A 15000-nucleotide genomic window follows, 5' to 3' on the forward strand; every position below is an offset into this window, starting at 1 on the left:
TCATTTGCCAAGTGGTGCTCCATATATTTATTTTGTCCAGGTTTTCTTGAAGGGCATGACAATCAATTAAATTTTTTATCCATCCCATTATCTTAGCATCATCAGCAAACATGTTTATATAATTCTGTATTCCAACTGGTAGATCATTTATGTAGACAATGAACATTTCTGGTGCATGTACTGTGGTACTCCACTTGTGACACTTCTCCAGTCCGATTGCCTCTGATTACTGCCCTCATTTTTCTATCAGTCAGAAAATTTTTCATCCATGTTAGAAGCTTACCTGTCACCCATCCAAAATTTTCTAGTTTCCAGAACAACCTCTTATGTGGAACTCTGTCGAAAGCCTTTTTTATGTCTAGATAGATGCAGTCGACCCAACTACCTTTTTCCTTTAAAATCTCTGTGGCTCAATCATAGAAACTGAGTAAATTCGATACACAGGATCTTCCAGATCGAAAACAATACTGTCTGTGATATTATATAATTTCTCTCCAGGTGTTCTACCCATTTAGTTTTTATTATTTTTTTTTCAATCTTTTCACTGTTACACTTGTCAATGATTCAGGTCTATAACTGAGAGGGGTGGGGTCTTCCCTGTTGCCACTTTTGTAGATTGGAACTATGTTAGCCTTTTTCCACATGTTTGCTATGACTCCTGTACACAGGGATGCCTGAAAGATCAGGTGAAGTGGAAGGCTGAGCTCAGATGCACATTCTCTCAGAACCCATGGTGAAACTCCATCTGGACCAACTGCTTTGTTCTTACTTAGCTACTTTAGCATATTTTCCACTTCATCTCTAGACACCTCTATACGCTCTATGATGTTCTCAGAAATTCTTATTGTGTCTGGTTCTCTTAAGATTTCATTTTGTATAAACACACTTTGGAACTTTTGGTTTAATGTTTCACACATTGCATTATCATTTTCTGTGAATCTGTTTCCTATTTTCAACCTCTGGATATTATCCTTTACCTGCAATTTGTTGTTTATGAATTTGTAGAATAGGCCCAGTTCTGTTTTACATTTATCCATTATCCCTTTTTAAAAATTTCTTTCTGCCTCTCCCCTTACTGCTGTATAGTTGTTTCTCGCAGCTTTGTATCGCTGGTATGATTGGGGGTTTGGCTTCTATGTTGATACCTGCTTGATGGGGTTCTGCTCTTCTACTCCCCAAGCCCGCCCCCAAGCCAGGCTCGACTTGTGAAAGTTTGGTCCACCAGGCTGTTGCTTGGAGCGGCCCGCAGGGCCACATACCCACCACAGCCCGGCTGATCCGGAACTTCTCTTAGAAAACAGTCCAGTTTTCTCCTGAAGATGTCCACGGTTGTTCCGGCAATATTTCTTATAGTCGCTGGGAGGACGTTGAACAACCGCGGACCTCTGATGTTTATACAGTGCTCTCTGATTGTGCCTGTGGCACCTCTGCTCTTCACTGGTTCAATCTTGCATTTTTTTCCATATCGTTCACTCCAGTACGTTGTTATTTTACTGTGTAGATTTGGGACCTGGCCCTCCAGTATCTTCCATGTGTATATTATTTGGTATCTCTCTCGTCTCCTTTCTAGAGAGTACATTTGGAGAGCTTTGAGACGATCCCAATAATTTAGGTGTTTTATCTCGTCTATGCGTGCCGTATATGTTCTCTGTATTCCCTCTATTTCAGCAATCTCTCCTGCTCTGAAGGGGGAAGTGAATACTGAGCAGTACTCGATACTGGACAACATAAGTGACTTGAAGAGTACAACCATTGTGATGGGATCCCTGGATTTGAAAGTTCTCATAATCCGTCCGATCATTTTTCTGGCTGACGCAATATTTGCTTGGTTATGCTCCCTAAACGTTAGATCGTCGGACATCATTATTCCCAAATCCTTGACATGCTGTTTTTCTACTATGGGAAGATTCGATTGTGTTTTGTACCCTGTATTATGTTTCACATCATCATTTTTGCCATACCTGAAATTTATCACTGTTAAACATCATGTTATTTTCTGCTGCCCAATCTGCTTTGTTGACATCTGCTTGTAGTTTTTCAATGTCTTTCATTCCATTTTTGTGTCTTTTGGTCTGTGGCCCTCTCTCAATTTCTGTTGAACCAATCCTGTTTTCTGGCCCTGCATCTCTGTTTTGGTATGAATGTTTGTGTGCCTTCATTGTATATTTTGCAAAATTTGGCATACATTTAATTTACTTCCCTGTCTAGCAACAAGTCTGCCTAATTACTTATTAAACAAATTTTGAAGTTCCCCATAGTGACCTCTCTCTCTTGAAATCAAGTTTATTAACTGTTTCAATGTCCCCATTTTCTGTGTGTGTGTGTTTGGAGGCTAAGCTTGCTGATACCATGTGTGTGTGTGTGTGTGTTTGGAGGCTAAGCTTGCTGATACCGTTTGTGTGTGTGTGTGTGTTTAGAGGCTAAGCTTGCTGATACCGTTTGTGTGTGTGTGTGTATTTGGAGGCTAAGCTTGCTGATACCATGTGTGTGTGTGTGTTTGGAGGCTAAGCTTGCTGATACCATGTGTGTGTGTGTGTTTGGAGGCTAAGCTTGCTGATACCATGTGTGTGTGTGTGTTTGGAGGCTAAGTTTGCTGATACCATGTGTGTATTTGGAGGCTAAGCTTGCTGATACCATTTGTGTGTGTGTATTTAGAGGCTAAGCTTGCTGATACCGTTTGTGTGTGTGTGTGTATTTGGAGGCTAAGCTTGCTGATACCATGTGTGTGTGTGTGTTTGGAGGCTAAGCTTGCTGATACCATTTGTGTGTGTGTGTTTAGAGGCTAAGCTTGCTGATACCGTTTGTGTGTGTGTGTGTGTGTGTGTGTGTTTGGAGGCTAAGCTTGCTGATACCGTTTGTGTGTGTGTGTGTGTGTGTTTGGAGGCTAAGCTTGCTGATACCGTTTGTGTGTGTGTGTGTGTGTGTTTAGAGGCTAAGCTTGCTGATACCATGTGTGTATTTGGAGGCTAAGCTTGCTGATACCATTTGTGTGTGTGTGTTTAGAGGGTAAGCTTGCTGATACCATGTGTGTATTTGGAGGCTAAGCTTGCTGATACCATGTGTGTGTGTGTTTGGAGGCTAAGCTTGCTGATACCATGTGTGTGTGTGTTTGGAGGCTAAGCTTGCTGATACCATGTGTGTGTGTGTGTTTGGAGGCTAAGCTTGCTGATACCATGTGTGTGTGTGTGTTTGGAGGCTAAGCTTGCTGATACCATGTGTGTGTGTGTGTTTGGAGGCTAAGTTTGCTAACACCGTGTGTGTACTCACCTATTTTTACTCACCTGTTTAAATAATAATAGGGGTGTGTACCACCTCTGGTGCGATTGTAGGGACCCACAGCCTTGAAGAAAATAAAGAGTATTCAGAGAAGACCTTGTGTATTCTCACTGAACACTAATCTTTTCTTCTCCTACCACCCCTCTTATTTTGTTTTATGCTGTATTCTATTATATATCATATAAATACATAGCCAAATGGCAATATTTATTATGTCTATACAAAAAGAAGACATCCACTTTATTTTTTTTCTCTCCTTTGTTTCTATGTGGATTTTGTTGTGACTAATGATTCTCCTCCTTCCCATCAACAGGTCTTCCTCACTGGGCTTGCTCGGCTTTTGTGTTACTGTGAGGGTGCCATCATCGTTTACCCTTCAAGACTGACTCATGCTGGCATTGCATTTGTGGACTTCCCTTCACAGTAAACAGTCCTTCTCCATATGGTGATTGTCCAGGGCAAGCAGGGTGTGACTGCCATCTTGGAGAAGCAGGGTCTTTTAATATGAAGAATCTTCCGTCTTCTCTACTTACGCCAGCTTGTGCCGGCCTTGCATTCTTGTTACTTCATGGCCCTTGGGCCTTTTTTATTTATTTTACATAATAAATTTTTTGATTAATACCCGTGTTTCACAAGAGATCCTTAACATTTTAAGCACCAATTGTATTGACTAATGTACGTCTTGTAACCTTTAAGACATAAATAGACAAGACATAGATAAATGAGTGAATAATACTGAGTGACTAGGTTAGGGCGAGGAACATAGTACAGTGTCTGGCTTTGGAAGAATGCCTACTGTTTTAGAAACCTTATTGCCATGATCATAATCGTATGGGTTAAAAAGCATTTGTTGTCACTCCTACACTGTGGCTTGTTGAGCTTGAAACCTTTGCTCCTTGTTCGTGTTACATCTGACCTTTTGAAGAAATTGTATGAATCAATATCCTCCAAATTGTTCAGTATTTTAAAGGTTTCGCTCTATTACTCTATCATTTGCATATATCTAAGCATATAGATTAGATATAGATTTAGATTAGATTTTTTATTCAGGTAAAGGTACATACATTGCAGATGAGTTACAAAGAGAAAGACATTGACTAGAGTTCACTAGCTCTATTGGAAGAGAAACGTCTGCAAGACAAGTGTGGGCAAAAATTTAGGTAGCAGCGGCTCACAACGACCCCCAACGGCTTCATTTTGTATCTTTTCCAACTTGCCCATCCTACCTTTACCAAAACAAGAAATGACAGGTGCAGCATAATCAATAAGAAATCTTACAGTACTCAAGTACATCATTCGTAGCACTTGGACTCCCACTCCTTTCCACAGCATGCCAAGGCCTTCAGAGGTTGTAATCTCTTCCGACATTGACTCAACAGTCTGTTCATCTCAGTTTCCAAACTCTCATAGGTATATCCACCATATATGCCTAAATATTTATATATATTAACTCTCTATATTTTTACCGTTTATTTCCAATATAATGGGCCTCCGACTTCTACATTCAAACTTTAGTTTTGTCTTCATTAACCACTAGTCCCATGTGGTGACACTGGTTTCCGAAATTGTCCAACACTGTTTGAATCTTTGGAATATCTTTGCCCTGAAACAAAATATCATCAGCATATATGATTGGAGTTACCCAATTTGAGTATTTCTCAGATGCTATCTTATTCATTAGTACATAAAACAGGGTGAGACTCAACACTCCTCCCTGAGGTGTGCAGAGTTCTTGACCTTGATACCTTGAACCATACAACCTTGATACCACACCTGAGCCTTCCTTTCCTGAAGATAATCCCCTATCCAGCGCAATAATCTCCCTTCAACACCAAGACCAGCTAATTCATATAAAATAACCTCTTTGTTGGCTTTATCAAAAGCTCCTTATAAATCAATAAAAATTCTATAATAATCATTACCATTAGCTAGACATTTAATAATACAGTCAGAGGTACTTTTTCCTCTGAGGAACCCGAAAAATTATTAGACAGCTGATCACCTATTATATTCAAAAGTTTATTTAAAATGATCCTCTCCATCATTTTACAAAAACACGAGGTTAAAGACACAGGTCTGTACTCTCCATTGGCTTAAGGGATAAGGATGATCATAGTTCTTTTTCATTTACTGGGAATTCTGCCCTCTTTATAACTAATATTAAAGAGGTCTAACAGCAGGCTTTTCGTCATAATGGCAAGTTCATTAAGTATTTCATAAGTTACTCCATCCTCCCCAGGGGCGGTAGATTTCCCAACTTTAATCGCCGTTATTAGTTCTTCTCTGGTAATACCTGTGCAAGTGACATCACCACTGTTACCTGCTGTAAGTATAAAATCCTTTCTTAGATCTTTCCAAGAATCAAACGACTCTCTCGTTACAGCGGGTAATTAAATGAACTAAGTTTGGCAGCTTCCGCCCATTTATTTACGAGACCTTTTGCAATTCCTTACTGGTCAGGATGTGCAACAAAATTATGCTTTTTACCCCTTATTTCATTTATGTCTTGCCAGATTTCCTTCAAGTTTGTTACTCCTAACTTTCTCTGCAAACTCCTGCCAATACTTGCTCCAAATTTCCTTTCTCTTCTCCGCACACTTTTATGGGGGGATGCTTTTCTATACCAGATGTTTTCCGGTTCAATGTTGCATTAAATACATCTACCTCCTTAATTAAATCTTAATAAAATGCTTCTGCCGAAACTGGCTTATAAGTATCATACCAAGACTTAATATAACCAACAAGACCCCTTAATTCTCCCTTATTAAACTGTAAGCTTTTCCTCTGAAGGCAGGCATGCTTTTTATCTAGTTTAAGCTGTATTTGTAATGCAAAATCTCTTAGCATTTCATCCACAGTAAGACAATTCTCCTCTATGCCCTCAGCATTTATCAAACAAGCATAATCTAATCTCCCTCCCCTCAGATGAGTAGGAGAGGGCTCGCCCAGCAGTTGAACATCTTCATGTTCAACATGTTCATCTTCATGTTCAGAATGTTACCATCCCTATCCCCAGTTTCCTGGAGTGCTACTATGTTAATATTCTCTAAGAGTATAATAGTGTACATCCACCGCTCTAGTTTTTAATCCATTAACGTTCCAAGATAATATTATCAATCTACTTTCATCCATGAACTCCGTAATATTTTTTCTTTCTCCTCACTTGCACAACTACTACTAACATCGAAGGTAATAGTATTCATATCTATTTTCTTTGTTATTTCTGTATACCTTTTTACTTTAACGAAGGTACCCCCCAGGTGTAGGGAGGAATGATCTTTTCCAGGTATATTTTGAAAATCAGCATCGTTTTGCCACGTACCGCTTCGGTGGGTAGGCGGTTCCATGAGTTAATAACTATGTGGGTGAAAAAGTATCTCCTGTAACTGGTAACTGGCTATTCAGACGAAGGACTTCGGGTAGATGTAGTTTACATGGACCTGAACAACGGTCGTAGTCTGCTGTCTGCTCTGTGTCGAGGCTGTAGCATCTTGGGTCGATTAGAACTGTACACGCCGAGTGCTACATTCTTGACTGGAGATTGTACTGTGTGCTATTCGATTGATTGATGAAGATTAAGCCACCCAAGAGGTGACACGGGCATGAATACCCCGTAAGTGGTGGCCCTTTTGAGCCATTACCAATATCAAGAGCTGATACTGGAGATCTGTGGAGGTGCGACTGCACCCTGCGTGACGGGAGATGTCTCCCGTGTGGTGTGTGCTATTCTGATTTATTTATAAAGATTAAGCCACCCAAGAGGTGGCACGGGCATGAATAGCCCGTAATGTGCTATTCTCAAGTCGCTTGCTTATGTACGGTGACGACACCTCACAGTAAGATATAGAAGGGTGGAAAACCGTTACCTGTAAATAGGGATAGGACTAATGCTTGTGTAATTAGTTATGCCATTATGATGATGAGATAATGGAGTATAAGGATTACTCGATCACTACATCACCTTCAACTATTACTAGGGGAACTATTCCATGGTCCAGCGATTTTCTGAAAAGGAGTTTCACTGGCAAGCATAGTGAATTAAGAGCATAAGAATAAAGGTAACTGCAGAAGGCCTATTGGCCCATACGAGGCAGCTCCTATCTATAACCACCCAAACCCACTCATATACATGTCCAACCCACGCTTGAAACAATCGAGGGACCCCACCTCCACCACGTTACGCGGTAATTGGTTCCACAAATCAACAACCCTGTTGCCAAACCAGTATTTACCCAAGTCTTTCCTAAATCTAAACTTATCCAATTTATACCCATTGTTTTGTGTTCTGTCATGTGTTGATACTTTTAATACCCTACTAATATCCCCTTTGTTATGTCCATTCATCCACTTGTAAACCTCTATCATATCACCCCTAACTCTTCGCTTTTCCAGTGAATGCAATTTAAGCTTTGTTAATCTTTCTTCATATAAAAGATTTCTATTTTGGGGAATTAACTTAGTCACCCTACTCTAGACACGTTCAAGTGAATTTATATTCATTCTATAATATGGCGACCAAAACTGAACTGCATAATGTAAATGGGGCCTAACCAGAGCAAGATATAGCTGAAGAACCACACCAGGTGTCTTGTTACTAACACTTCGATTAATAAATCCCAGTGTCCTATTTGCCTTATTACGAGCATTCATGCATTGATCCTTTTGTTTTAAATTCTTACTAATCATAACTCCCAGATCCCTTTCACAATCCGACTTCGCAATCTCAACACCATCTAGCTCATATCTTGTAACTATCATCATTACCTAGTCTCAAAACTTTACATTTATCAGCATTAAACTGCATCTGTCAATCTTTTGACCATTTCAAAACTCTATTTAGATCAACTTGAAGTGATAGTGAGTCTTCTTCCGTGTTAATTTCCCTACCTATTTTTGTATCATCTGCAAATTTGCAAATGTTGCTACTCAACATAAGAACACAAGAACAAAGGCAACTGCAGAAGGCCCACCGGCCCATACGAGGCAGCTCCTATACCTACAACCACCCAATTAATTTGCCAGTTCCTTTACGACTTGGGACTTAAATCCATTTACACTTTGGGCTTCTGAGTCTTTTAGTTTGTCAATGCTCTTCCTGATTGTGTCGCGTGTAATTGGTATTTCTCTTAATTCATTCTCCTTACCTCCGACAAACATTTGTGTTGGTGATGGGATGTCATTCAAGCTTTCTAGTGTGAACACTGATGTTAGGTATTCATTGAGAGTGTTTGCCGCCCTTTTATGATACAACTTAAAATTGTTAGTCTCATCTTTTATGGGTCCTACGGAGTCAGTTCTTTGTTTGGGTTTTACTTCGTATATACTTGCCCGAAACGCTATGCGTATTAGTGGCTTTAGGTATTGTATTTTAAATTTTAAAATTTTGCCCCGAGGTGCGAGTTTATTGGGAGTACTTAGCTGTATCATTAGCAAGGTAATTAACTATAGTTTGCTGTCCTCCGTCCTTTAACAAATCCATTGACCCCTCCCCTAACCTGCCTATTTTGTGCAATAGTCGGTTTAGGATGATCCTTTCAAGCATCTTCCAAGTGCAATTGGAAGATGCAATAATTGCCAGGGTCATTGGGTTTCGGTATTGGGACCATTATTGCATGTTTCCATTGTGTGGGCAACACTCCACATAAGAATGACTTGTTAAACAGGTGGAGTAGTGGATTGCCAGACACTTCACACAGTGCATTGAGTATGTCGTAGGTGACGCCATCTTCACCAGGTGCTGTACTTTTACCCTTTTCATAGCCCCCTTTACTTCCTTGGCTGTAATTGGTTCCCCATACTCGTCATCACTAGATTGTGCTCTTGTTATCCTAATCCTTCTGTCATTATGTCGGAGGAGCTGTTCCCTGCTTACTTCTGCAGGGAGGGAGGAGGATGATGCTGCATCACTCCACTTGTGTATTAGTTCTTCAGCCTTACCCTGGGGGTCGTTGTGAGCCGAAGGCCGGGCTCTGCTCCCCTTAGCTACCTTAATTTTTGCCCACACTTGTCTTGCAGACGTTTCTCTTCCAATAGAGCTAGTGAACTCTAGTCATTGTCTTTCCCTTTGTAACTCATCTGCAATGTATGTACCTTTACCTGAATAAAAAATCTAATCTAAATCTATATCTAATCTATATGCTTAGATATATGCAAATGAGAGAGTAATAGAGCGAAACCTTTAAAATACTGAACAATTTGGAGGATATTGATTCATACAATTTCTTCAAAAGGTCAGATGTAACACGAACAAGGAGCAAAGGTTTCAAGCTCAACAAGCCACAGTGTAGGAGTGACAACAAATGCTTTTTAACCCATACGATTATGATCATGGCAATAAGGTTTCTAAAACAGTAGGCATTCTTCCAAAGCCAGACACTGTACTATGTTCCTCGCCCTAACCTAGTCACTCAGTATTATTCACTCATTTATCTATGTCTTGTCTATTTATGTCTTAAAGGTTACAAGACGTACATTAGTCAATACAATTGGTGCTTAAAATGTTAAGGATCTCTTGTGAAACACGGGTATTAATCAAAAAATTTATTATGTAAAATAAATAAAAAAGGCCCAAGGGCCATGAAGTAACAAGAATGCAAGGCCGGCACAAGCTGGCGTAAGTAGAGAAGACGGAAGATTCTTCATATTAAAAGACCCTGCTTCTACAAGATGGCAGTCACACCCTGCTTGCCCTGGACAATCACCATATGGAGAAGGACTGTTTACTGTGAAGGGAAGTCCACAAATACAATGCCAGCATGAGTCAGTCTTGAAGGGTAAACGATGATGGCACCCTCACAGTAACACAAAAGCCGAGCAAGCCCAGTGAGGAAGACCTGTTGATGGGAAGGAGGAGAATCATTAGTCACAACAAAATCCACATAGAAACAAAGGAGAGAAAAAATAAAGTGGATGTCTTCTTTTTGTATAGACATAATAAATATTGCCATTTGGCTATGTATTTATATGATATATAATAGAATACAGCATAAAACAAAATAAGAGGGGTGGTAGGAGAAGAAAAGATTAGTGTTCAGTGAGAATACACAAGGTCTTCTCTGAATACTCTTTATTTTCTTCAAGGCTGTGGGTCCCTACAATCGCACCAGAGGTGGTACACACCCCTATTATTATTTAAACAGGTGAGTAAAAATAGGTGAGTACACACACGGTGTTAGCAAACTTAGCCTCCAAACACACACACACACATGGTATCAGCAAGCTTAGCCTCCAAACACACACACACACACATGGTATCAGCAAGCTTAGCCTCCAAACACACACACACACACATGGTATCAGCAAGCTTAGCCTCCAAACACACACACACACACATGGTATCAGCAAGCTTAGCCTCCAAACACACACACACATGGTATCAGCAAACTTAGCCTCCAAATACACACATGGTATCAGCAAGCTTAGCCTCTAAACACACACACGCAAATGGTATCAGCAAGCTTAGCCTCCAAATACACACACACACATGGTATCAGCAAGCTTAGCCTCTAAACACACACACACACACACACACACATGGTATCAGCAAGCTTAGCCTCCAAACACACACACACACACATGGTATCAGCAAGCTTAACCTCCAAACACACACACGCACAAATGGTATCAGCAAGCTTAGCCTCCAAACACACACACACACATGGTATCAGCAAGCTTAGCCTCCAAACACACACACACACACATGGTATCAGCAAACTTAGCCTCCAAACACACACACACACATGGTATCAGCAAGCTTAGCCTCCAAACACACACACACACACATGGTATCAGCAAGCTTAGCCTCCAAACACACACACACATGGTATCAGCAAGCTTAGCCTCCAAACACACACACACAGAAAATGGGGACATTGAAACAGTTGATAAACTTGATTTCAAGAGAGAGAGGTCACTATGGGGAACTTCAAATTTTTTTTAATAAGTAATTAGGCAGACTTGTTGCTAGACAGGGAAGTAAATTAAATGTATGCCAAATTTTGCAAAATATACAATGAAGGCACACAAACATTCATACCAAAACAGAGATGCAGGGCCAGAAAACAGGATTGGTTCAACAGAAATTGAGAGAGGGCCACAGACCAAAAGACACAAAAATGGAATGAAAGACATTGAAAAACTACAAGCAGATGTCAACAAAGTTTTCGATTGGGCAGCAGAAAATAACATGATGTTTAACAGTGATAAATTTCAGGTATGGCAAAAATGAGGATCTGAAACATAATACAGGGTACAAAACACAATCGAATCTTCCCATAGTAGAAAAACAGCATGTCAAGGATTTGGGAATAATGATGTCCGACGATCTAATGTTTAGGGAGCATAACCAAGCAAATATTGCGTCAGCCAGAAAAATGATCGGATGGATTACGAGAACTTTCAAATCCAGGGATCCCATCACAATGGTTGTACTCTTCAAGTCACTTATGTTGTCCCGTCTCGAGTACTGCTCAGTATTCACTTTCCCCTTCAGAGCACGGTTGCACGGTTGTTCCTGCCGGAACAACCGTGGACATCTTCAGGAGAAAACTGGACTGTTTTCTAAGAGAAGTTCCGGGATGTTGTGGGTATGTGGCCCTGCGGGCCGCTCCAAGCAACAGCCTGGTGGACCAAACTCTCACAAGTCGAGCCTGGCCTCGGGCCGGGCTTGGGGAGTAGAAGAGCAGAACCCCATCAAGCAGGTATCAAAATAGAAAGAAGCCAAACCCCCAATCATACCAGCGATACAAAGATGCGAGAAACAACTATACAGCAGTAAGGGAAGAAGCAGAAAGAAATTTTTAAAAAGGGATAATGGATAAATGTAAAACAGAACTGGGCCTATTCTACAAATTCATAAACAACAAATTGCAGGTAAAGGATAATATCAAGAGGTTGAAAATAGGAAACAGATTCACAGAAAATGATAATGCAATGTGTGAAACATTAAACCAAAAGTTCCAAAGTGTGTTTATACAAAATGAAATCTTAAGAGAACCAGACACAATAAGAATTTCTGAGAACATCATAGAGCGTATAGAGGTGTCTAGAGATGAAGTGGAAAATATGCTAAAGTAGCTAAGTAAGAACAAAGCAGTTGGTCCAGATGGAGTTTCACCATGGGTTCTGAGAGAATGTGCATCTGAGCTCAGCCTTCCACTTCACCTGATCTTTCAGGCATCCCTGTGTACAGGGGTCATAGCAAACATGTGGAAAAAGGCTAACATAGTTCCAATCTACAAAAGTGGCAACAGGGAAGACCCCACCCCTCTCAGTTATAGACCTGAATCATTGACAAGTGTAACAGTGAAAGGATTGAAAAAAAAAAATAATAAAAACTAAATGGGTAGAACACCTGGAGAGAAATTATATAATATCACACAGACAGTATTGTTTTCGATCTGGAAGATCCTGTGTATCGAATTTACTCAGTTTCTATGATTGAGCCACAGAGATTTTAAAGGAAAAAGGAAGTTGGGTTGACTGCATCTATCTAGACATAAAAAAGGCTTTCGACAGAGTTCCACATAAGAGGTTGTTCTGGAAACTAGAAAATTTTGGATGGGTGACAGGTAAGCTTCTAACATGGATGAAAAATTTTCTGACTGATAGAAAAATGAGGGCAGTAATCAGAGGCAATCGGACTGGAGAAGTGTCACAAGTGGAGTACCACAGTACATGCACCAGAAATGTTCATTGTCTACATAAATGATCTACCAGTTGGAATACAGAATTATATAAACATGTTTGCTGATGATGCTAAGATAATGGGATGGATAAGAAATTTAGATGATTGTCATGCCCTTCAAGAAAACCTGGACAAAATAAATATATGGAGCACCACTTGGCAAATGAAATTTAATGTGAATAAATGCCATGTTATGGAATGTGGAATAGAACATAGATCCCACACAACCTACAAATTATGTGAGAAATCTTTATATAATTCTGATAAAAGAAAGAGGTCTAGGGTTGATTCGAGATAGAAAACTATCACTTGAGGCCCACATAAAGAACGTTGTGTGAGGAGCCTATGCCATGCTTTCTAACTTCAGAATTTTGTTTAAATACATGGATAGCGAAATACTAAAGAAATTGTTCACGAGTTTTGTTCGGCCAAGGCTAGAATATGCAGCGGTTGTTTGGTGCCCATATCTTAAGAAGCACATCAACAAACTGGAAAAAGTGCAAAGACATGCTACTAAGTGGCTCCCAGAACTAAAGGGCAAGAGCTATGTGGAGAGGTCAGAGGCATTAAATATGCCAAAACTAGAAGACAACAAAAAGAGGTGATAAAATCACTATGTACAAAATAGTAACAGGAATTGATAAAATCGATAGGGAAGATTTCCCGAGACCTGGAACTTCAAGAACAAAAGGTCATAGATTTAAACTAACTAAACAAAGATGCCAAAGAAATATAAAAAAATTTCCTTTCGCATACAGAGTGGTACACGGTTGGAACAAGTTAAGTGAGAAGGTGGTGGCGGCCAAGACCGTCAGTAGTTTCAAAGCATTATGTGACAAAGAGTGCTGGGTAGACGGGACACCACGAGCGTAGCTCTAATCCTGTAACTACACTTAGGTAACTACATTTGGTGTCAGCAAGCTTACCGTCGAAACACACACAAACAGCCTGCCTATTATTCAAGGCCTTCTCTGAGTACTCTCTATTTTCTTCTCTGAGGCTATGGGTCCCTAATCTTGCACCAGAGGTGGTACAACTTTTAAGTTTTTAACTACTGCACTGAGCACCTGATTTTGGCAAAGACTTCTTAGTGCAATTGTCAAGGACATAGTTCTGGTATTTTTTTGTTTATAAATATTCAGGTATAGTTAATGTCAAAATGTTTCAAAACTCAACAATTTATATTTCAAAACAAAAAAAGTAATGAAAACATTACAAAACATTAAAATATAGCCTAATTAATTAATTAATAAAATAGCACAACTCTCAGAATGTCTAAAGGTGCTTTGAGCAATGAAGAAGTTAATTTTATATATATAATATTATATATATAATATATATTTACCTGTGATTACTGCTTAGCAAAAATTTGATCTCTGTGAAAATTGGTCTCGTCATTGCTAGGAGATATTTTAAGACCATGATTTGCTGTGGATGGCACTGTAGTCTTCAAGTCATCAATCTAAAAATAGAGGTAATCTTTTAAAATGTAAATTTTGTATAAAAAAAATGCAAAAATAAATTGCAAGAATAATATGAAGTTATTATACAATTTTTTTTTAATTATTTAAATATTTGTGAGACATTATTAAGAAATGTATGAAGTACAGATTCTCTAAGACCTGATATGTATCTGCTTATGTTCCACCACATTACATTCAGGGCTGAAGAGAAAACACAGCCAGTAAGGTAATGATCACTTAGGATGGACTGGGATGCTACATGTAGGTGGGGGCTAAGCTGCGTGAGGCTAGGATGCCCAGCCTGCCTTGTCTAGGCTGGGCTGGGCTAGGCAACACTAGGAAGGAGTCAACAAATCTCTGGAGTGCCTTACTTTTCCTGATATCCTTAAAAAAGCAAGAATGATGCCATTTTATAAAGGAGGCGAGACAGCTGAAATAAACAATTAGAGAAAAATATCAAATCTACTTATACTTTCAAAAATATTTGATTTTTTTTTTTTACAAACATCTCTTCCTACTTTGTAAAATTCAACATGAATACAAACACACACACACATCCCTAGGAAGCAGCCCATA

The 15000-nt window shown here is 39.6% G+C and overlaps 2 long non-coding RNA genes across 2 annotated transcripts in view; one reads left to right on the forward strand and one right to left on the reverse strand.

Moving 5' to 3' along the window:
* The window catches only part of LOC138353275 (uncharacterized), a 7250-nt gene extending 3353 nt beyond the window's left edge, over positions 1 to 3897 (forward strand). The window contains exon 3 of the long non-coding RNA XR_011223096.1: positions 3590 to 3897. This is a non-coding gene — a long non-coding RNA (uncharacterized lncRNA). The remainder of the gene's footprint in view (positions 1 to 3589) is intronic.
* Positions 3898 to 9801: 5904 nt separating this feature from the next.
* The window catches only part of LOC138353276 (uncharacterized), a 7460-nt gene continuing 2261 nt past the window's right edge, over positions 9802 to 15000 (reverse strand). The window contains exons 2-3 of the long non-coding RNA XR_011223097.1: positions 14307 to 14423; positions 9802 to 10109 (exon numbers count right to left, since the gene is read on the reverse strand). This is a non-coding gene — a long non-coding RNA (uncharacterized lncRNA). The remainder of the gene's footprint in view (positions 10110 to 14306; positions 14424 to 15000) is intronic.

This window comes from Procambarus clarkii, chromosome 57 (genome assembly GCF_040958095.1).
Source record: "Procambarus clarkii isolate CNS0578487 chromosome 57, FALCON_Pclarkii_2.0, whole genome shotgun sequence".
In the NCBI taxonomy this organism is placed as follows: domain Eukaryota; kingdom Metazoa; phylum Arthropoda; class Malacostraca; order Decapoda; family Cambaridae; genus Procambarus; species Procambarus clarkii.